Source organism: Tamandua tetradactyla, chromosome 15, assembly GCF_023851605.1.
Source record: "Tamandua tetradactyla isolate mTamTet1 chromosome 15, mTamTet1.pri, whole genome shotgun sequence".
NCBI lineage: Eukaryota > Metazoa > Chordata > Mammalia > Pilosa > Myrmecophagidae > Tamandua > Tamandua tetradactyla.
Genome location: NC_135341.1, coordinates 81,179,838 through 81,203,446, shown reverse-complemented (window position 1 = coordinate 81,203,446; position 23,609 = coordinate 81,179,838). Strand labels below are relative to the sequence as shown.

Genomic DNA, 23,609 nt, shown 5'->3' with positions numbered 1-23,609 from the left:
CTTCAGTTTCACAAGTCAAACACTAACCAAAGTAGGTTTATATAGGAGACTTAGTAAAGTTTGGTTGGGGGATCTAAGTTACAATACATTCAACAAATAATTTTCAACCTTTTGTTTCCCAAGACCCAACACCTTCCCTACCACTGAGCAGTGATACAGCTAAAGCCCTCTTAATGCATTCATGGAAAGGCTGAAGAGAGCAAAATGAATGTCTTTTGAGCAACTAAATAAGTTCTTGAAGTTCCTAGAAAGAGCTGAGCTTTAGTACCAAAAAGAAATTGTGATTCCTAAGATCTAAGAACCCACAGTAGTTGAGTTTAAATTTGTGAAATAAATTTTAGCATGGGGGAGAATGCAGTAATAAATAAGAGCCATTCTCCTGCCTGAAAACAAGATTTTCAAAAACAAATAAATAAAAATTAAAACCATCCTGGTCCTGGCAGCAAAAAATCTGGAGATAGAAGACCCAGGGAGAAAAAAGGAACCAGTGCATTTCTTTCCAGAGCAGGGTCTGGGCAGAGAGTTCTGAGCCTCATGGAAAGGCCCTGCACCCAAAAGGCACAAACAGGACAGCCAAGTTAGAAAATCTGGAAGGTGGGAACACAGTCATGGGGGCCCCCATTAGCAGGAGGGGAGCGGGTCTCATTGAATGAGGATGTGAGCTAGGCAAGCACTCCAGTGTCAAAAACTACGAATAGATGGTTTTTAGATAAATTTCACATAACATAAAATTCACCATTTTAACTATATTTATTACTCAGACATTGATAGTTGCCTCCCTCCCAAGTCCTTCTATGGTACAAGAGGGAGATTCTTAGAGATTGAACATAAAAACACTGAGAGTGACTTTCTCTTATCAATGGTCACTTGTCCTAGGTGTTACTATTGTGCCCTTTTCCAATATCCAGAAACATAAAGCTTTGGCTTCGACTATGACAGCACCCCACCAAAACACACATCTTGGGCCTGACTCTGTCAATCCCTCTTACATTCATTGTTTTAGTCAGCTTTGCTACATTATGCTGCAGTAACAAACAACCCCTAATCTCAATGGTTCCACCCAGCAATAAAGGTTTATTTCTTGTTCACAACATGTGTGAAATTTTAGTTAATGGTGAGGGAGGTCAGAAAATATGTGAAAAGTGGGGCTCAATGGCAGAGTTCTTGCCTGCCCTGCCGGACACCTGGGTTAAATTCCCCGTGACTGCCCATGTACAAAAAAACAACGCAGTATATTGTTACCTAATTTGTCCCTTTATTTGTTCTTCCCCATGAGTCTTATTTCAATACTAGATTTTAACTTCTTTGAAGGCAGGAATTGTGGCTAACACTCATATTTCTCTCACTTTACCTGGCATGGTGCTTAATTAAATATTTGTAGAATGAACAAAGAATAAATGAATCCAATGAAGAACTGTGAACAGGTATCTGAGTTAATAGGCATGAGACTTTACATTAAGCTTTCTTGTTAAATGGCAATTAAGTGCATTGACATTCATTATAGCCTGAATATATTGAGAACCTAATGGCTCACATGTTGCTTGGATAATCTCCAGTTATTTCAATGACAACTTGATGTCTTTCTGACATACTTATTGTACCTGGATCAATGGCTATTTAACTGCTAATTGATCTTTTATTAACATATAATAACTCTTATTAAATCTAAATTAAAGTCTTAATTGAGATGCTTTATCTGCAGTGTTTCAACATACAATCCTCATAACATAATGGATAATCGACAGAAAAGCTAGTAACATATTGTCTGTGCCCTTTCTCATTGACCTGAAAACAGATTTTCAGCTTGAAGATTTTTTCACTTCATTAAGAAGCCTGAGGGACATCTACAGCCAGAAATGCATCAACACTTCAAATTTTGTAGTTTCACACACAGGACTAGCTCCCCACCCTCTGCTACCTTTTATATTCTACTACTGGGGCTACTTGGCCATTAGCATTAGGCAGCAGCCCATGTGTATTGTTACTTTAAACACAAATATGGGCAGCACAGCTTCAAAAGAGTCCTCTGGAAGCAGCAAAGACATCCTGCCAGCCCCCAGCCCTGTCTTGGCTTCCTTCCCTCCAGCACTCAACTACCCATGCCTTCAGCTCAGCCCACCCACTCCCAACACAACCCGGTCTTCATCCTATGCTAAGACAGTAAGGAATGGTTATGTCCCTTGATCTGCCAATGGACAACAGCTGCCCATGCTGACTCAGCCTGATTTGCTCCCATTATCTATTCTTGTCTAGTACTTGATCAGAGGTTCCCAAACTCCATGCCCACTCCTGTCCCAGGCAGCCAGCACTTCCAAGATCAGTTATGTGGGGCCAGCTCCATCCTCATACACTGCTGGTCTGGATCCAATTTTGAGTCCCAGTTCTAGTTATCCTTATCCATGGACCACCGACAGTATCCTTGGATCGTGGTTTTAGTATCTAACCTTGTTTCAACTCTCTCAATAATCCCAGCCTGGTGGCTGATACTTTGCTAACTGCTCTTTGCTAGTAGCTCTGACTTTCCTAGTGCTTACCACATGAGTAAACTGAGGGCCACTAGTTTGTGCATTCCTCATTGTAGTGGGTGCTAGAGAGCTGCCAGCATCTACCTCCACCCTCCCCCCACAGAACCCCTGTCCCTACATAGTCTCTCATGGGAGCAGATGGATACCCCAACTTCAGGCACGGGCCTGACAAGTTCAAAGAAAATCTCATCCCCTTGCTAAAGATTGATTCAAATATGGGCCAATGTGAATAAACTCAATGGACCAATGCGAATAAACTCACTAGCTTCAGAAAAAGTGCCTTCTTGCTTTTCTGGAAGACTATCAGCAGGGGCAATCTCACTCTTCCTCTGAATGGTGTGATGTCCATGTGCTTTGCCTGGAAGTGGGCAGAGACCTCACAACCAGCCTGACGATGATGCTGGCAGGCATGGGAAGACAGAATGAAGAAATTCACACAGAAATGAAATCAAAACCATTGGGCAAAATTAATCCAAAGCCAATTTTGCCACTGGACTTCCAGTTAGAGGACCAGATGAATTCTCTTTTTGTCTACATCGTTTTGTGGGGTTCTCTGTTATTAACAGCTGAATACATCCTGGCTGATGCACTGATGCATCCATTTTCCACATGCATCTCAGAGCCCTAATCCTTAACCACTCCCATGCCAATACAGGGTCTGGTCTTCTAATCCAGTAAACAGCCCACAGCATCCAATGCTCTCTGCTGGACTGACCATTCTTAGCCAATAAAGGTGGGTCTACACTCAGCACCTGTCCTACCTACCTCAGTAGGAGGGTCTCATTCCAAGTTCCAGCCCTTCTCAAATGGCAGAGTCCTGCTATAGAATAGTCACACTCCAGGGCAAAAGAAAATGGGGGATTCATGTATATATTACAACTGCTGAGAATTCCAAATCAGCGTGAGGAACCCTGGCAAATATTTTTATAATACATAGGGATTCAAAGAGTAGCTATCTCTTAAAAATGAAAGTATTACAAAATTATACAAAAGGGTGAAACAGTAAGCTTTAAGTCAAAAGACAAATGACGAAATCTCTCTAGCAAGTAATGCCAGTAAGTATATTTTTGACAAGATGGCCTCAGATATTATAAAAGAAGAGGCTACCTGGAGAGCAGCTATGAGAATGTAGCATCACTATGATTATATATAATTGAATGGTCCCTTTATTAATATTTAATAATAACCCTTTTGTTGTTCAGAACAATCAAAATGCACCTTATATTCTGAAGCAGTATCTATGTAAAAATGCCATTACTGGCATTTCCCAGTTCTCTTAAATGGGGTTAAGGGTCTCAAAAAACTGATCAAGTGAGAAGAAGATTTGTAACTCATCGGCCAGGGCTCTGGCCGAAGTCATTCCACTCCTCCTCTACCTTTCTGTCCCCAGGGCACCCTGCCAAGACCAGTTCTCATTGAATAGTGTCTGCACTGACAGTCCCAGACCTGGTCTGGCCATACAGAGTCCACTGTGCCACAACCAACTTCCAGAAGTGGGATGTGTTTGCACAATAACATGAATCTTGTTTTGCAAATTTAAAACAAGCAGGGGAAAAAAATTGGGTAAAACAAAACAAACAAACAAAAAACAAGTGGCACAATTTTCTGGAGGAAAAAAATAAAACTATCAAAATGTAGGTGAATCATTATAGAAATAAGCTGTATGAAATAGTGATAGAAACCTGGTCTTTTGAATGACACGGGTACAAATCCTGGCTCCCCAATTACACTGAACTTCAACTAGTGTTTGGGTTTAAGCTCCAGAGCTCAGTGCCCTCACCTGTACAATGGTGATGATAACAGATATATGGAGAGGATCACCTTTAAGTTATATAAAGCACAGGGTCCTGTTGGGGCCCAGGTTAGGTTTTTCACGAAGCAGGCCTCTGAGTACTGGCAAGGCCACATCAGAGTAACCTTGGAGGCACGGCCCTTTGGTCTCCTGTGGAATGAAAAACCTGACCTGGGCCCCAACAGGGCCCAGCACCTGGGACACAGTGTCATTCAATTAACAGAAGCTTTTATTTAACATTTTTTAGTTCATTGTATTTTTCCTTCCATAGTAGGAATCAATGTCCTCAACAAAGTAGTCCTAAATTAAATTGTGAAGGAAACACCTTTTCTCATTGCCGACCACATCCCAATCTGTGTTGCTATCCTGTCTTTCAGCGCCCAGTCCCCTGCCCGGGTACCAGTCCCAGGCCATCCACTTTGGCAGGTTCCAATACCAAGTCCTGTCCCTTCCCCTATTCTCCATGGCAGTGCATGTTTACATCGCTATTTCCTCCAACAATCCTGCCCCATGCTCCTCTCATTAAGATTACGGGGGTTTTAATTTTCCTTTTTATTAAGGTGCCTTCCCTTCAACTAGTTAGGTGACCTTCTGTGCCCTCCTAGCCAAACATTGTGAAGTCGCTATTCTATCCTGCACCGTGCATTTCCCAGCCACCCTCTCCAGCACCCCCTCCCCAGCCTCACAGGAACGCCACCTGCACCAGGCTAATTCCCAGTTACTTTGAACATTCAACCAGTTCACAAGCTTTTGGATGAATCTTTCCCTCATCCTACCACCCCAAGGCGCTCCTCGCTGGCCCCCACAATGCACTGCGTTGAACTTTCTCATCCCATTTGATTGACATTGTCATCTTCACGTACATCTCTTCTAACTCAGCCATGAGTACCTCAAGAACAGGAACCAGGGTTTATTCGCTCTGTATGCCCAGAGTCAACCACCGGCCCAGCAGGTAAGAACTCATATGGTTGGGAGATGGACTTTTCTGTGAAACAGGAATAGAATGATAGCAAATGTTTTCTGGTTGCCAAACTATCTTTCTTTGGCAAACATGACCCAGATAGAGAATAAGATTTTTTATCATTACATCATTTGTTTTTGAGGTATAATTTGCATGCAATGAAGTACACCGATTTTCAGTTTATATTTCAACATAAACAGAATTAAGGGAACAGAATAAAAGGTCCAGAAATAGGCACACACGTATAGGGTCAGTTGATTTTTTTTTTTTTTTTTTTTCGCTTGGGCAGGCTCCGGGAGTCAAACCCGGGTCTCCGGCATGGCAGGTGAGAACTTTGCCTACTGAACCACTGTGGCCCACCCAAACGACAGCTGTTTTTTTGGAGGGAGGTGCATGGTCCAGGAATCGAACCTGGGTCTCCCACATGAGAGGCAGGCATTCTAACCACTGAACTACCCGTGCTCCCGGTCAGTTGATTTTTGACAAAGGTGTAAAATTCAACAGGGAAAGAAAATCAGGCCTGCTGCTGGGAAACTGAGGATTGACCCTGGTTAAAATGGTAGACTTATCTGTATGAGAACAAAATGATTCAAACAGATGGCCCCAAATCATTTTTCACTAGCTATGCTTCATTAGCCAATTGTGGTGATAAAAAAGTATTTATTCCTTCTAGCCTCCTATATTCTGGAGCAGCTAGAAGGAAAAATCTGAGACGATCATATGGTAGTCCATGACAAATTCTGAGATCTGTCCTGTAACTACTTGTCGAAGAGGGCTTTGAAAACTATTGCTTTTCTCTTTTTTTGTTTTGCATATATGTTATATTATACAATTTAAAAAGTTAAAAAAAATAGCTATGCTTTATTAAATCTCTGTGTCTTAAAGGAATGTACGTATTTCCTTTCGAATATTTTTATAAAATAAATCTAGAGCATGAAGGAATTGTATTACAACCAGAGTTTTCCCACAAAGAGCTTTAACATGGGTGAAATTTGGCATTTTTATTTTACAAGTTATGAGGATCAAAGTAGATACTTTATGTGGAAAAATCTTTGTAAACTGCAATACACAAGAGACATATAAGATGTTTCAGACTTCTAGAAATATGGCAGAGAAGATACTCTGAAAGGTCCTCATTCTAATATACATCAAGATTCTGGATAAACTATAACAAACGTAATTTTTAATTCATTACTGGGCTCTGCAGAAAGTGAGAGAATTCTCAGAGAAAAAAACAAATAACAGCAAATTGAATCCAGTGTTGGGAACTTGGACTGTAAGTAAATATGAAAAGGTTTCCCTCATTAAAAACATTAACATTGCCAGCATCAGGCCTGCTGCTGGGAAACTGAGGATTGACCCTGGTTAAAATGGTAGACTTACTGATACGGCTAGATTTAAGATCAATATACAAAAATCAATATATATAATGCATTTCCAAGTATTAGTATGAAAAATTAGAAAATGTCATTCAAGAAAAGATGTCATTTATAATAGCAACAAACATGTAAGGTATCTGAAAAGAAACCTAGCAAATTGTGTATATAAAATCTTTATGGAGAAATGTCTAAAACTATTGAAAGTCATTGAGACAACCAAAAATATTAGCGTGAAACACCATATTTGTGTTTTAAAAAGTTCCAAGTCTTAATGCCAGTTATCTCCTAAATTATCTATGGATTCACTGTGATTTTCAATCTGGATTTTTGATGGAACTTGGCTAGTAGATTTCTAAATTTTTATGGAAGAACAAAATATCCCAAAACATTCTTAAAGGATAAATTTGGGCATATTGTCCTCTTGAATAGCATGACTCCTCATAAACTACAGTATTTAAAATAAGGCAGTATTGGCATGGAGGAGAGTAAAGCTCAGGCACTGAGCCCGCCCATGCACAGGAACTGCCCTACCCCGGCCATGCCAGCAAGAGCAGCATTGTTTCTCACTGGCTTTGCTGGACCAGCAGGCATCATGGCCTGCAGCGAGAATCTGATGGTCTAGATTTCATGGCACCAACTGAGAGCCAAACAGACTGAGAATGAGGAAGGGGAGACTCCCCAAAGGGACTGGATCATTAAACAGGAAAGGGAAATGGATGCCAAAAGGAAAACAAAAGCACCCATCATGCATGCTGCAGAGCAATCCTCATAAAAGTAACGACTTTAGTGGATGTTGGCTCAAACTGCTCACGGGCATCCTCACACAGGCTGCAGACACGCTCCCAAGTGAGAGGGCCATTCATTCCACTCCCACCTCATTTGATCACCAGGTCTCTTGTCTTCAGGTGCAGACTTAGCCCCATTCTGGGTCCCGAAGTCAGAAACTTAGAAAGTATCTTTTTTTCTTCCCAATCCAGGCCTTTATCTAGTTTCTCTAAACATTTTTCTCAAAAGAGTATATTTTTTTCTTACTACTCCACTGAAGTATATCCCAAAGTATGTTCTACACAATACAAGGTCTTGGTATATTTCTGGTGTTATATGTTTTTTAAAACCTATGATTAATTAAGTCTGGAAATCGCTCATGTATTCACCAGTCTTGGCTGCCATGTTGCCAGACCCTGGCACCTTCAACATGACAAGGGACATTGAGAGTCTTCTAGAATGGGATCCGGTGTCCAAACCTCTACCACTCCCACACCCTTACAGCAGTGACCCATTCACCCCCTCTTCTCCAGGTGGTCATAACCACCAAGGGTGGACCTTCTTCCTCTCAGGAGCAGGTTCCCCCATGACATGTCCCCACACTGGAAGCACTCCCAAGAACGGACATATTTGAAACCAAGAGTATCGTCAGCTCCAGACCATAGGCTCTGTCCAATCACAGCAGCATCTTATGGCCACCAGTTTCATGATAAAAATTTTAAGTATTTTTAAAAACTTAACACTGAAGGAAAAAATTAGTCCAAATAGATTTCCACATAAAATTTCACTAACTGCCCCTATAAGGGGTATTGGTTTGGAACAGAAAGAATGCAGGATTCAAAATAATGACCTGGGTTCTAGTCCTGGCTTCCCCACTTGCATCAATGTGAATTGAGAAGGTGCATTGATTACTGACCCTCAGTTTTATCAGGAAATGTAGATGGTGTTGGGTCCATATGGCATCCTTATGAACACATTCAGTACTCACACCAACCCTAGGAAGCTGGTGCCATCTTCAGTTAATTATCTCCTCTTTACAGAAGAGGAGACTGAGGCACAGACAGGGTGAGGAACTTGCCCAGGTCACACAGCTTAGGTGAATTTGAGCACAGAATGCTGTCCGGAGCCTCCACTATGACCACTAAGCTGGGCTGCTCCCTGACCGGAATCTTTTGCAAATTCAGTAAGACAACGTAGGTGCAGGCTTTGCATTTCCTGACTTGACTCCCAGTGTATGAGCTTCTGGTGGCTCCCCCGCCACCCCCTTGCCACAATCATCTCATATATCACTTTGCTTTTGTTCTGTTTTTGCTTCTTAGATTTTGTCTCTCCCACTGCAATGTAAATTCCATGAGGTCAGGGACCAGTCTCTCTTTTTCTTTGCCAAATCTTCAGCTCCTAGCAAATTTCTGAATAAATGAACGGGAGCAAGTATAACTCCATCTAGTTAGAGGAGGCCAAAGCCAGATAGTTCTGAAATGCGACAGGAAGCACCCAAGGAAGGCTGATTCTGGCAGAGAGACATCCTGATACACTGAGTAAACACCCCAACGTGCCGGGCACTGTCCTAGGTCTGGGGGAATACCAGGGAACAAAACACAAAAATCCCTGTCTTCGTGAACTTTTTCTAGTAGCAGATACAGGCAATAAATAAATACCCAAGTAAAGCACATGGCATGTGAGATAGTGACGCATGCTAAGGAGATGCGATGTGACGCAGGGTTAGGCGGTACAGGGTGGGGTAGAGGGAAGGGAGGGTATTCATTAAAGACCTGAAGGCTGGCCTTTAACCTTAGCCACATGGGTACCTGAGGAGGAGATTCCCACACACAGCGAACAGGAAGCACAAAGATCCCAGCGCAAACACATGTGATATGTTCCAGGAAAAGCAAGAAGGCCAGAGTGTCTGGAACAGAGTGAAGAAAACAGTAGACGGTGAGCTGTCTGAGTGATCAAAGAGAAGAGAGACCCGCCCTGCTAGTGAGATGGGAGGGTGCAAGGGAAGGAAACTGAGGACCAAAGAGGAGTTCTGAGGCCTCTGTACTGCCATCATATAGGTGGGAGAGGTTCTTTTGGCTTGGATTAGAGTAACGGGTGTGGGGGTGGAGAGAAGCAGATAAAGGAGATAGTGCTGGGGCTGACAGCAGGAACCTGAGAGCCAGTGGACACAGCATCACCGGGCAAGATCAGAAAGAGAAAAAGGGGTGTGGAAGAAGCTTCTCTTGCAGCTTCCACCTCAGAGAAGCATGTCTCCAAAGCACCCTGGAGAGAAGACAGTCAAGGGCAGCTTTGTAGGCATGAGACCTGGGCAGCTGTACAGGGTCCCACACTTAGAAGATCCCCACACTTAGATTAAGTTCACTCATTGCAGAAGACACTCCTCTTAGCTGATTACAAACACAATCAGTTGTGGATGCAGCCGACATGATCATGATTTAAGTTGGTTAAATGGCCTCATAGCAACAGCGAGGCCAGTGTCTGCCTGACCAGACGAATGACCAGGGACCACCACTGGCCAGGTTAACACATGAACCTGACCATGACCGGGACCCACATTTTCTTTTTTGCACTGGGCCCCGCAAACTATGCAGCCAGTCCCGCCGATGGGTCCCCTCCTTACCTGCCACCAGTCACCAATCTCCAGGTGGGACATTTTGTGGGCAGCGCTGCACTAACGGTGTTGGAGGGAACCTCCCGGGAAAGGAGCACTGCACCTGCCTGGGCAGGGGGCGGCACCGTGGTAAGTCCAGGAACATCAGCGCCGGGCCCCAGACCAAAAGTCTCATTGGCTCTCTTAAAGGAAAAAAGGACAAGAGCGACGCAAGCAATGTCTCAGGTGGAAAAATACAGCTTTCCATCTTTCCACAGTTTATCTCTGCCTTCCAAAAACAAATGCATCAAAGAGCAGTCCCAGCACCCAGGGTTGTCATTTTGATTGGTACCAAAAATTGGGATCCAGCCATGGTCTCATGATTGATTCTGAGGCACAGAAAGGAAAGCATTAATATTGATTTATCTGTTCATTCTCTTTATTCACTGTTCATCCATTTACACAGACTAGCCAAAGCAACTAGACACTAGGAAATTAAATTTAAAACAACTCCTCTACTCCCCTTCCCCGGCTCCTACAGCTGTGGTTACAACAAGCTAAAGCGTCCATTAATTTCATTTTTTAAATATTAGGCAACCCGGCGAGAGGGGGAAAGCAACAAAATGACAAAAATAATGTTGGAATAATGCAAGCCAAAAAACTAGAAGATTGACAGAATTTGTTCCTCCATGGCACCATTGTGGACATCTCAGAAAATCAGAAAAAGGGGCAATAGAAGCTTATTAAATAGCTAGACACATCTTACAATGGTGGAATCATAAGCGTCCTTTCCTTCCCACACGGCATCCTTCCAGGCAGTGCAGTCACCCACAATGCATGACCATTCCACCTAAGAAAAACATGGGGCAGAGCTTCTCCCTTGTGACTTACACTAAGATACAGAAACTAGTGCTCACATTTATATTAAGATACCTTTAACATGAAGCCAATCAAGTAATAACCCATATTTATTGATCACCTCGTAGATACAAGCACTGTAATCATATCACTGAAAAAATAAGATGAGCCCTTGCTCTCCCAGGGCAAAGTGCTGAGTTAAATTTGGCAGAGCTGCTATAATTCATAGCTCCCCTGATGGGAAAAACATAGAAAATGATCTTCAGCAAATATTGTTTTGCTTTCGACAGTATCCCAGGCCACCACCCAAAATCAAGATCCAAGTATGAAAGCTCTCATCATATCCCCACACTTATAAACCCTACCATAAGATGATGCCATAGCCACCTCTCTCTCCCTCTCCCTCTCCTTCTCTCTCTCTCTCTCATGCATACACACACACACTTATAAAGTAATAAAAAGTGAGGGGGGAAAAAAGTAGACCTTGGAGAAAGGGTTGAATAGCCGGGAGGGCAATCAATACAATTCAGCAGTCATTTAAAAACAGAAAGAAGACAGAGTTACATACCCACAGGAGAACGTGAGACAGGAGTTCCACAGATTGCACTGACCTAAACTGTAACACCCAACTCTGTCCAAGAGAAAGATCTGGGACCTCCTGTGACAAACTATGAAAATATCTCCTTGCCCTCCTTCACTCTGCCTGAGATCTGTAGTTCACCTCTGGATGCAACCATCAAGATGGAAAGCTCCACTTATCTGTACAGGAAGAAGTCATTGTCATTATGAGAAAGGGCTTTGGTTTGAGGCCACTTAGCCCTACCCTGTAGATGTTAATGTAGTCCCCCCACTAAACTGGCCTCATTTCCTGGAAATCAGTATTTGGGGTCAAAGTCTAGCCATTACTGAAGTGCCATTCTCCTCGCTGTCGCCGCCTTAGAGCACTGATCTCTCCCCAGGCCCCCAAGGGAGTGGGGTTGGCTGAGCCAAGGAACAGGCAACATCCGCGCATCCCTGGCTGACCATCATCCCAGCCAGAAAGCACCACCCTTGAAGAGGTCCCAGTGCACCATCAGCCTCCTGCAGATTGCTAATTGCTGCTCTGGCTGATGTTCATTTCCGCTTTCCCCAGAGCAGAGCCTCGCATTCTAGAACACCTTAAAAAAAAAAAAACAGGAGCTGGAAAACCCAGGTCAGAAAAAGAATGATTTCAACAGTGATTGTGTTAAGGTTATAGATTCTTTCCTTTCTGTAAAGTTCCTCTTCTTCTGAGGGAGAATGAAGAGTAGAATTAGTGCCCTTCGAGATTAAAAAGAAAAGAAACAACCAGGAGGAGAGGACACTCAAAACACCAACAATGAGCCATGACAAGTGTGAAGGCTGAATTCAATTTTCAACAACAGATTGACTAGTGTTCCAAACACATTGATTTCTGGCAGCTTAATCGTTTAGTCCAGCTGCAAAAAGTATGTAACTTCTCAAATTTCACATGTAGCATTGGCCACTGATAAGAATAGTGGTCAGTAATGAACAGGGACTAGTACAGTGTTTGTTACCACAGTTCTGAGGTTCTCCTTGACATTAAACCACCGTGAAGGACTCACTTTCAAACAACAAGGTGCACACAAAGCAAGTGGTAACAGGCACATCCCAAGATGTAAGGGCAAAAGCAAGAAATAGCATTATCAGTGAGTGGTAACGCAGAGACTGGCAGAAGATCCCAGAACAGTGGACACAGGTAAGCCCAGTACGAGCTAGGTCAGCAGGTGTCACATCTCCTGGTTGGAAAGAGGAAAAACAGACAGAGATCTCCCAAATATCTGCATTGCATCACTGTGCATCCAAGACATTCAAATGGTTAACAGTTCATGCTTCATTCTGATGCAGGGTATCATGAAAATATGAACTAAGTCTGAAATGGAGAAATAGAGAATGGAAATGAAAAATATCAATCAAAATCAGTGTATACTTTATCGGTATTATTGTATTTATATACATGTATAAATACATGCACACGTACATGTTTTTTCTCTTATGCCCTGATAACTGACCCTTTACTCTCAGTCAATATTTTAATTAAATAATGTCCCTGGAAAGCTAAAGTCATAGCTAATATTTTCAACAAAGTGAGAGGCAAAAGCATCATCCATTCATCCGTTAGAAACATGCGCATAGTCATGTGGGTGTAATGTGGGCTTCACAAGTGCTTTGAAGACCACCGACAGCTGGCCTCTGGAGCATCCCACTGCAGTTCCTAAAACACACACAAGAAAATCTCATCCACCTCACCAAAGGTCATTTTTTCCCAATTTTCCTGAAACAAGGTCTAGGAAACTCAATCTCAACACTTTCTATCATGAGCAATAAGAGAAGAAGACTATGAGAATTAATTTATTTGCTAGTAAGAATAAGTTTTTCATGGGTTAAAGTAGCAACCCAAGATAAAAGCTGGCTTTACTTGGCAATTAACTAATGGGTCCTGAATATATAGGAAATGACGTCCTCCCTCCAGTAGATGTTATGGCAAACTGCACTAACCAGGGGATAAGCAATGTGTTTTTATAACCCAATTTTCAGTACAGACCCAGTTTTGAGACGAAACCATTGATATACTGACAAAGACTTTCCTTCACTCAGATCTGTACCTATGTTTTTAGAATAAGAAGTTATATTAAAGGAAATTTATTTCCCCTTGTCATTCTTTTATTATACAGTAAGTATTTTGGAAGCCTTACTGTATCTCTTCAAAAGAGAGTTGAATTTAAGAGAGAAGCTTAAATCTAAGTTCTTTTAGATTTGGAAAGTAATTCCTGAGGTAGGCCTGTACACCTTTCAAGTGAGAACTTTGCTTAAACAGAGACAGCCCCATGATCAAAAATGAAAGTATTTGGAAATATTTTAAATGTTACTTGGCAAATTAAAAAAAAAAAGCGATCCCAGAAAACCTGACTTCTTTGGAAATTGTTTTCAAAAACAACCCTCGGATCCAATGCTGGCTTTGCTTCTCATGATCACAGCTCCGGAATCAACTGTTTGCAAGATCACAAAGTAATCTTCTGCTAAACTGCAAGGGATATTGGAGAGTTTTTGATTCTTTCCCTTAAAGATTACATAATTATAGTGACTGGGCCAGTCAACATAGAGTTACTTTTTAAAATAATTCATATTTAAATTATAGAACCATATCTGGCATTATTTGGGATTCATTGTTAGTCAATGATATTTGTTAGTGTCTTTCTCCTTCTCTTTTTTTTTTATGGTAAAAATTGCTTTTCAGTACATGAGAACCAATGTACTTGAAAAAGACGGTGTACATGACAACCTATGGGCCTGCCCACTGAAAAACACCTTCCAGCAGTAACAGGCTACACACCCATTTCCAGTTCATTTACTAAACTCAGGTGGAAAACTGTCCTTGATAGATCATGAAGCAGTCCTTTCAAAGTCTGGCCAGATACTCTGGAAACCAGAAATGATATCTGAAGTCACAATTTTGGACCTACTAGAACCAACATGCCCTATTTTTTCAATAGATGATTTTTAACCAAAACTTCAAGAAAAGGTTGTCCCTATATTACAGAAAATGTTCAAAGAAGAAAGAAGGAAATGCCACCAACTCACTCTACTAAGTTGGTAACAAACTTGAGAACAAAACCAAAGAACTACAGTGTAATAAAAGATTATAGAGCAATCTTAATTATTAACATACATGTGAGAGTTCTAAACTATTAGCAAATCCAATCCCATAGCACACTTTTAAAATTACATTGTAATCATTTGGCATTTAAGCCAGAATGCAAAGTTGAATATGAGAAATCTATTAAGTTGTAACTCACATTAATAAGGTAAACTTCAAAAAATAAACACAAATCATTTCTTAAATTTAAACACCCATTCATGATATTTAAAATGCTCCTAGGGAACTCTAAACTGAAGAGAAGTGTCTTAATAGGATTAAAAAAAAAACACCCACCAAAACCTAGAGCAACCTCACACTGAATGATACAAATTTAGAACATTACTATTAAGGGCAGAAATAAAATAAAGATGACTGCTGGTCCAAATACTTTTCAACACTGTTGTGGAGGTTCAGGCAATGTAGTAAGATAAGGGGAGAAAAGCACAAAGTTTAGAAAGAAAAACACTGAATTGCCATTATTTACAATTAATATGATCTTCCACATTTAAATGCTAGAAAACCTACAGGACCAATCTTGGAAGCAACAAGAGAGTTTTTCTGGCTACAATATCAATATACTAAAATCAAAAACATTCCTATACACCAGCAATAACAATTTTAAAATGCAGTGAGGTATCTGGGTACATATAATTCACAGTTGCAACAAAAATTTTGAGGTAACTAAGAATAATATAACAAAAGATTTTAAGAGAAAATGATAAAAAATCTGAAAGGATATGAAGGAAGGCTTGAATAGATAAGGTATACCTTGTTCATAGATGGTAAAATATCAGTAAGATCAATATGGTTCTAATTCCAGTAATGGAGTAGAGTTTAGCCAACTGGTTCTGAAGTTCAAATGGAAGAGTAAAGTTCTAAGAAAAGTCAAAATAATTCTAAAAATGAACAAGAACATAAAGCAGAACAGAAAGATAAAGAGATAAAAATAGAAGAGAAGCTATGAAAATTTAGGAGAGTTTAGGGACACCCAAATCAATAGGCCATGCCCTCAATCATGAGGCTTACTCTTGTGAAGCTTATGTGGGTAGCAGAGATGCTTAGACTACCTATAGGTATGCCTAAGAGTGACTTCTGGAGGACCTCTTTTGTTGCTCAGATGTCGCTTCAATCTCTCTAAACCCAACCCTGCAAGTGAAATCATTGCCCTCTTCCTTATGTGGGACCAGACATCCAGGGGTGAAAGTCTCCCTGACAACATGGGAGATGACTTCCAGTGATGAATCCAGACCTGGTCCCATGGGATCAACAATTCCATCCTGACCGAAAGGGGGAAAAGAAGTATAATTAATAAAGTACCAGTGGCTGAGAGGCTACTCTGGGGGTTGCTTTTATGCAACCTTCAGTTAGACCTTGCTACCTATCATAACCTGCCAACCCCCAACCAGGACCATTCCAACCAATCCTAAAGAACACCTAGGGCGATATATATGATTCCACAAGGGTTCTAGGCAGTAAAGTAACTTTCCAGAAACCTACAACCTCCAGATGGGTTCCTGGTCCAGATAAGTCCTGATACCTAGCCCAGCCTCTTCAGAACATCAGAGAGTTCCATCTCCCTACCCCATATTAGTGACAGACACTTCCAATATCAAAAATTTAGAATTGCCATAGCCCAAACACCCCTAAAGAGAGGTATGGAAAGATCAAAGGTGATGGTGGAGCTATACAGAGAAAATAGGATTTAAACAAATGAATATGAATGCCGAATCATCAAACTGATACCTCTTTAAGTCTCCAGTATTTTAGAGCAGCTAGAAGTAAAAACCTAAAATTGTGGAATTATAACCCATGTCAAACTCTGAAATATGTTCCACAACTAATTGTGGTGCTTTGCTTTGAAATTCATAGCTTTTGTATATAGGTTACTTTTCACAAGAAAAGAAGGAAAAAAAATTTGATTGTGATGATAGAAAAATATTTAAGCCCTCTAGCCTCCTATATTCTGGAGCAGCTAGAAGGAAAAATATGAGAGGATCATATCGTAGCCCATGAGAAACTCTAGGATCTGTCCTGTAATCACTTGTTGAAGAGTGCTTTGAAAACTATTGCTTTTTTATTTCTTTGCTTTGTTATATATGTTATACTATACAATAAAAAAAAAGTACTGCTGGGCATGAGTGCTAAAAGTACATACATTGCTCAAGTATATAGAAAACTCCCAATGAACATAACTGTTGGAGAGGAAAGAGGAAACAAAGCTAGTCAGATGTAAATTGTATCTGTCAAACATGTTTAAAAAGTTACATAATGTATAATACTCCCAAAATATTGTATTTCTTGCTTTGTAGCAAATAACAATCAATTATTTTTGCTCAAATTGAATTTTTTTGTTTTTTGTACTAAAAATGATACATATATGTATCATTTTAAAAAATTTAGAAGAGAAACAATTTAGAAGATCTAGCATCCAAATAATAAGAGTTTCAGAAAGAAAGAGTAGAGAAAATCAAAGAGGGAAGGAAATTGTTACAGAATAATTGAAGAAAATTTTCCAGAATTGGAGGACAAATATTTTCAGGCAGAAAGGGTCCATTGAGTGCCCAGAGCAATAGATAAATATTAAGTCACACGTGGAAGGTGGACATGATTGAAAGAGGTTGTGTAGACCTATGTATCTGTATTAGTTAGGGTTCTCTAGAGAAAGAGAATCAACAGGAAATATTCGTAAATACAAAATTTATAAAAGTGTCTCATGAAACCATAAGAATGCAGAGTCCAAAATCTGTAGGGCAGGCTGTGAAGCTGACAACCGTGATGGAGGGTCTGGACAAACTCCACAGGAGAGGTTCACTGGCCGAAGCAGGAAGAGAGCCTGTTTCTTCTGAATCTTCCTTAAAAAGCTTCAGTGATTAGATTAAGCATCACTCATTAAAGAAGACACTCCCCTTGGCTGATAACAAATGGAATCAACTGTGGATGTAGCCGACGTGCTCATGATTTAATTCTATGAAATGTTCTCATAGCAAAAGACAGGCCAGTATTTGCCCAACCAGACAAACAGGTACCACCACCTGGCCAAGTAGACACATGAACCTGACCATGACAGTGTCCCACTGATTAACACCAGAAATATAAATAAGTTCTTGCATGAAAAAATATATACTAACCCACATGAAATTTCAGAGCACTAGAAGATCCTCCGAGCTTCCTGAGAGGAAAAACAATAGAAAGTAATGTCAAACAAAGAATAATCACAATGTCCTCACAGTGCTAAATAGCAACACTCTGAAGGTAGAAGCAGTGCCTTTAAAAATGTGAAGGGAAATTAAACACCCTAAAATTAAACATCCAGCAAAATAAAGGCATATCTAGACATGCAAGTTCTCAAAAAATGTATCTCCTGCACATCCCTCCTTAGAAAGAATCGTAATATAGCAAGGGAGTAAACCAAGAAAGAAGAAGATAGGAAATACAGGGACTAGGAAATAAAATACAGGAAAAGCTTAGGATGAGTGATGTGCTACATGTAAAGAAGAAAACCAGTTTTGATTGGGGAAAGATAGAGGGTCCCAGAGGATACTTCCTCAAGAAAATAACATTGACAGAATGCCTAATGTGGCTGAACATATTTCATGTAAATGATTTAATAACCTAAAGCAAAAATGGCAAAGTGTTAATATTCTTTAATTCTGGCTAGTGAGAATATAACTATTATATTTTCTGCATTTTTTTTTTCGGAATGGGAAAAAGGAAGCAAAGAAGGGGAAAGAAAGGGAACTGGCCTTTCTGAGGGTCCGGGCTGAAAGATCATGGAAGCAGTGGCCAGAAGATGGACCCACACCAGCTGTCTCCTCCTTCCAACCCAGGTATCTTCTCCACCTCGTTCAAGCCATTGTTCACAACAGAGCACCACCATTGCGCAAGGTCTTTTTTTTTCTATTTCAAATAAAATCTCCTTTTTAAATCTCAGCTTTTGTGGTCTCTCAGCACTGTCCTTGAATTTGTGCTTTATCCACAGCCCACATGATAGGAAAGATGTGTTAACTTCCCTATAACAGCAGAAAACTGATGCTCTAAAAGGAAGACTTGGAAGAGGGTTTAGTAATTAAAACGTAATGAACCGGTCATCATATTACTTAAAATATTTATTACTTTAATACAAAAAATCATTCACGAGGCCCCCTCCACTCTCACCCACATCTGGCATAGCCTAGTCATGCCTAAATGTGCTACCTCTACCTGGAGGCAGCTACCTCAAGGGCAGGTAAGGGCTCAGGAGGAAGTCAACAGGGCTTGGGGCAGCTCTGGCAATAGTGCTAGTGAACATCATATTGACTGAGGGTTTGGGGATGCTGAGAAGGCATTTCTTCCATTAAAATGAAGATTTGCCCTTGGCCATGAAAGGGGCTGCCAACTGAAATGCACACTCATGGCCTCTGCACAAACCCAAAAAGCTGAGCCCACAGACCCCAATGCACATGGCCTCAGATGGGCTGGAGATAGTTTGTCCTCAGACTCTTTCACGCGATTTGGGTCTGGAAGAAGAACTGCAAAGAAGACAAAAAGGAAAGGTACTGGACAGTCATCCTTCCTCTATTTGAAAAAAAAAAAAAACAACTCTGAAGTTTGGTGAGAATGTTGTGTGCTCGGGTCCAGGTCAGTGCTTATATTCACAGACGCCTGATGGATTTCTGGCTTCGAACGTTTTATCAAGACAATCCACCTTGTAGCAATCTCCAAAGAAGCCTGTGTGGCTCTATTAAAGTCCGCACTTGGCTTTTTTAAAAGTGACTAAATACGCTTTTTCACAACAACGACAACTCATCTCCCTCCTGGAGCCCACAGAGTTTGTCACCCAGCTTCCCCGCTTTTCAAAGCCAGCCATCAAAAAGCAAAGGAAATGTCATGACTTTGGAGCGGTCAGAAAGCCCTTAAGTCGCAGTGCAGGCTATTTCTCCTTTTGTGGCACAGACAAGAGTGGACAGACACAATGCATAAATAATCCCATTGTACTTACAAATGTGTAACAATCCTTGAAAATGAGGTGAGGAACAAAGATAGGAGATAGCGCAGCTGCTGGGGTCTTAAGGGAACAGTTTGCAATTCCAGGGCCTAAACTGCTTTTGCAAACACAAATACACACCCGGCAACCATGAGACAATAAAAATTGTAAATGGCGTTGGATTCAGAATGCCAAGAGGCTCAGCCTCAACGGTCTCCCGCATAATTCGCTTCGGACACTTCAGCTTCTGTGGGTGAGGGTGGGGGGTCTGGGCCGAGGTGAGCACCTTAATCCATTCAAAATAACTGACTTTCAAATAGTCATCAGGGTCACTTAAAACGCTTCTGGGTTATTTTTGCTTCACCACAAGCTTTCTTTCACCTTTTAGAGAAGTCTCGTTGTTTTATGCCCTAGTATTTGTCGGAGGCCTCTGTGTTATCATCTCTGGTGCCTGCAGCCACGGGGATGGGGAGGAGGGGGTGTAAACAATAGGGGGCTGAACCACTGGAAATCCCAGTCAAAAAGTTCTGACCTTGGGCTGAGCAACCCCCTCTAAAGACACAGGCACATGGAGAATTCCAGGAATTCAGAACTTCAAATGGCCTTGAAGAAGTAACAGCTATGAAGCTTATAATTATATTTTTTAAAAGGTGGGGCAGGGGGGCAGCCTGGCATAGCCAAAGAACTCTTAATTCAGATAGAACATTTTTGTGCATGTAATAAAAAAACCAAGTGTGTATTGTTCTCCCTTTACAAGACCGGATAAATGTTTTCTAACTTTGCAGCGAGCTGAAAAGCAGAATTTAAACGCTAGATAGCTGGGGGCGGGACAAGGATTGCCCACCCCTTGTCTCCAGGGCTGGAGGGCACATGCGGGCATCGGGGGCTGGAGCGGACGCACTGCCCCGGGTGCCTGAGCCTGAGCACCTGCAGCTCCATAGGTCCAGGGACCTTCAAGCCGGGCCCTCTTCCTGCCTCCAGTCTTTATTTCTCTGATTGTCAAAATCTAAAGGTAATGAGGCAAGGTGCTAATTAATTCAGCCCAATTGCTGAGGTATCAAGAAACTGATAACATTTCCTTGAAATTGCTTCTGAATTTGCTTTTATTCTCAGAGAACAGCGAGGGTTCCTGGAATACTTTTGTTGTTCCAATAGACTAGATTTTGCAAATTGGGAAAATAAAGAATGTCGATCAGCTCAAAGTATTGTTTGCATTATTGGGAAAACTCTTCCTTTAGCATCTTGTCCAAGACCTAATTTTGAGTTGCCCCAGTTCTTCAGCTCTGTAGACTCTAAGAGCTATGGGTCCTCAGTTGTATCTTCCGCTGATTGGTTCTGTGTGGCAAATGACGACAAAGCCTATTATCTCAGATTTCTAATTAGTATATGGAAAAATGAACAAGAAGAAGAAGAGAAAGCTGAATTTTTCCATCCCTTGCAACTAGTTTGGCATCCTGCGCCCCCTTCTCTAAGACGTGACAAACAATTGAAAAGTCTTAAATGAAGCTGCAATAAAAAAAAAACAGCAGCCCTTGAAGATGAGCTCACGTTCTTCACTTCACATTTGTTGCAATTGTGGAAGCGCAGGAACTGAAAAGCAGTCAAATTCTGGCTCCTTTGACTTGAAGGACCGGCCTAGTGGTTTGGGGCCTAGGGACTGCTCAACTGCAAGTCCAACCAGATCGATTTCCAAGGTCAGTGCACAGGCGCCCCCTCCTCCCCCTTCTCCACTGCTTCCCCTCAGCTGGCTTCTTCCCAGGCTCCTTGTCCTTCCATACAACCAGGAGCGAGTATTTACGACTCGGAGAATTCAGCAACAAAAATGAATAAAAAACCGGGACCCAGGTGTGAGGAACACCAGTTATAACCATCATTCAGAAAACCAGAGAGCTAGAGACGCTCCAAACATGTTGGAAGGTCTGAAGCATGTGACTAAGGTTCAGCCTTGTGCTGTAGAACCGTCACCTGGAGGCAGATCCATATGCAAGAGGAGAAGGCAGAGCTCACACTGGGACCCCATGTGTTTAACATCCCGTGCCCCGAAACAGAAATCTGCCTTCCAAGAAAATGATTCTTTCAAGATAGAAAATAGGTCTTGGGAGTCTTCTCCGTTTTCTAGTCCAGAACCTTCAAGGTTTGGAAATCACCATTCACAGGACAGTGAACTGAAGAAAGAACTTTAGCAAAGGCAGCATCCCAACTGCCCCCAGTGGAAGCTGTGTCCGCACCACAGAGAGATGGGAGGGCTGCACCAGCACGTCCACACCGCCTTCTGAAGGGCCAGATGAAGTCTGTACGAATTTTGACTGTTAAATGGTAGAAGTAGAAGGATTGAAAGGGTTTTCTTGACACAGTTTGCTTACACTTGTGTATCCTATCATTATTTTGTTTCCTTTGTTCCTTATTACATTTATCCTCCATTCCTTTGCAATAATCTGAAATAAATGTGCACTTTGAAAAAAAAAATCATGTAGAATCCAATGTATAAACAAATTCAAAATTGAAAAAGTAGAACTATTCTTGTCAAAGTAGGAATGGAATTCAGAGTCTACCCCAAACCCTGAGGATTGTAGGCATCTATGAGAAACCTGGAGCTCCGTAGAACACAGTGGGAAAGCAGTGGACCAACCAGTTTCTAAGGGACCTCTCTCATTCTAACATTCTACAGCCTGGTGCTCTTCTAAAGCCACACCTGGTTCCCAGATTCAATGTCCCATTGATGCAGAGGAATATCTGCCCTACAAAGATTAACCATTTTTCTTCAACAAAATTCAAAGAAGTGCATTAATACTGGACAAGATACCTGTTTCTTTCTTCCATTCAAGTTCTTGACTTTAAAATCAATACATATTTACTGAGCACCTTTGGAAAGTCAGGCACTGTGTTAGGTACTAGGGTCACATAATTGTGGATAAAACATGGTCTTTTCCCTCTTGTAGCCCTCAACCTCACAGACTGCATTAGAAAAGAGAGAGAAAATCAGGAAAACCTGATCATGGGTGGCAAAGTTAAAAATTATTAGCTGCTAATCAGGATAGGAGTTCTCTCAAAACTGGACACACAAATGGACAACAACACCTTTTGTCGTCCCCCGAGGCTCTTCCATCCTGGCAAAGTGACTGGTCAGGTGAAAGGTGTGCCTTTGTTTTCTAAAGTGAGAGTAGGGCAAGGGGAGATGGGGAGAGAGAATCTGGAGAAAGTCTCTCACTGGAGCCCAAGGTTCCTCCCTGGATAATTTTAGGCCTCTTTTTGGTCCAGCCTCATGAGGTTTTCACCCTGAGTTGCTGCCAGATTTCTAACTACCTCCGGGAAAGCAAAAAGCCTGAACTTCATTAAGGCAATGGAAAATATCATAAATACATCCTACAGTTGTGATTCATAAACTGTGCACTAGGGAGCCCCAAGATGCTGCGGTAAACACACATGGATAGTTTAAATTTTCAAGGGAAAAAAAAATTTCAAATTACTACTATTAAATTGTATGTGAGAGGGAGAGAAACACAAACACAGAGAGACAGAATTTTCTTTATTTCCTAAGCCCATGAAGTTCTAAGTATTAAAATGTTTCTTCAGAACTGCATTGTCATTTTAATTAATAATATACAATTGATAGAACACAAATACATGATATATTTTAATAGATAACTATTAAACATGGTGTTTCACTGAATCTAATACATTGTTGATTGTCTTACAATCAACATTGTTGATTGTAAGACACATTATTTCATGTGCCTCTAGGAAAGAAAAAAAAATGCTACCAATTAAACCATGAGGCAATATTTCCTTCATGCTTCAAAGTTTTAGTATTTACTGAAAGAACTGTTTTAGGCTTTAGACATAGATTTTGATTATATGTCATTCTTATACATAAAAAGGATATTAGTGAAATAAATTGGCTAAGGTATTCTTAAAACCTCCTCATATTCTGAGTCCAACTCTTCTGAATCACTTTTCAACTGAGTCATTGACGGCCACCTTTTTTAGCCAACATCATCTTCTGTGCTATCAAGAACATGTAAAGTGGCTTTTCTTTTAAGAGTGCCCCACTATCATCTCTGGGATTTTCTTCCAAGCCACTGACACTGTTCTGCAAA

General features: G+C 41.2%; 2 long non-coding RNA genes, 1 other non-coding gene and 1 pseudogene across 3 annotated transcripts in view; 1 reads left to right on the top strand and 3 right to left on the bottom strand.

Annotated features, from left to right (window-relative positions):
• LOC143658081 (uncharacterized) overlaps positions 1 to 23,609 on the bottom strand; it is a 144,804-nt gene that overhangs the window by 111,447 nt on the left and 9,748 nt on the right. The window lies entirely within an intron of this gene.
• The window catches only part of LOC143658080 (uncharacterized), a 50,935-nt gene that overhangs the window by 23,874 nt on the left and 3,452 nt on the right, over positions 1 to 23,609 (bottom strand). The gene's annotated exons all lie outside the window — the stretch shown is intronic.
• On the bottom strand, positions 5,669 to 5,740 carry TRNAE-CUC (transfer RNA glutamic acid (anticodon CUC)). Its single transcript has one exon. It is a non-coding gene; the product is annotated as a tRNA-Glu (tRNA).
• On the top strand, positions 18,735 to 21,791 carry LOC143657783 (mitochondrial fission regulator 2 pseudogene; annotated as a pseudogene).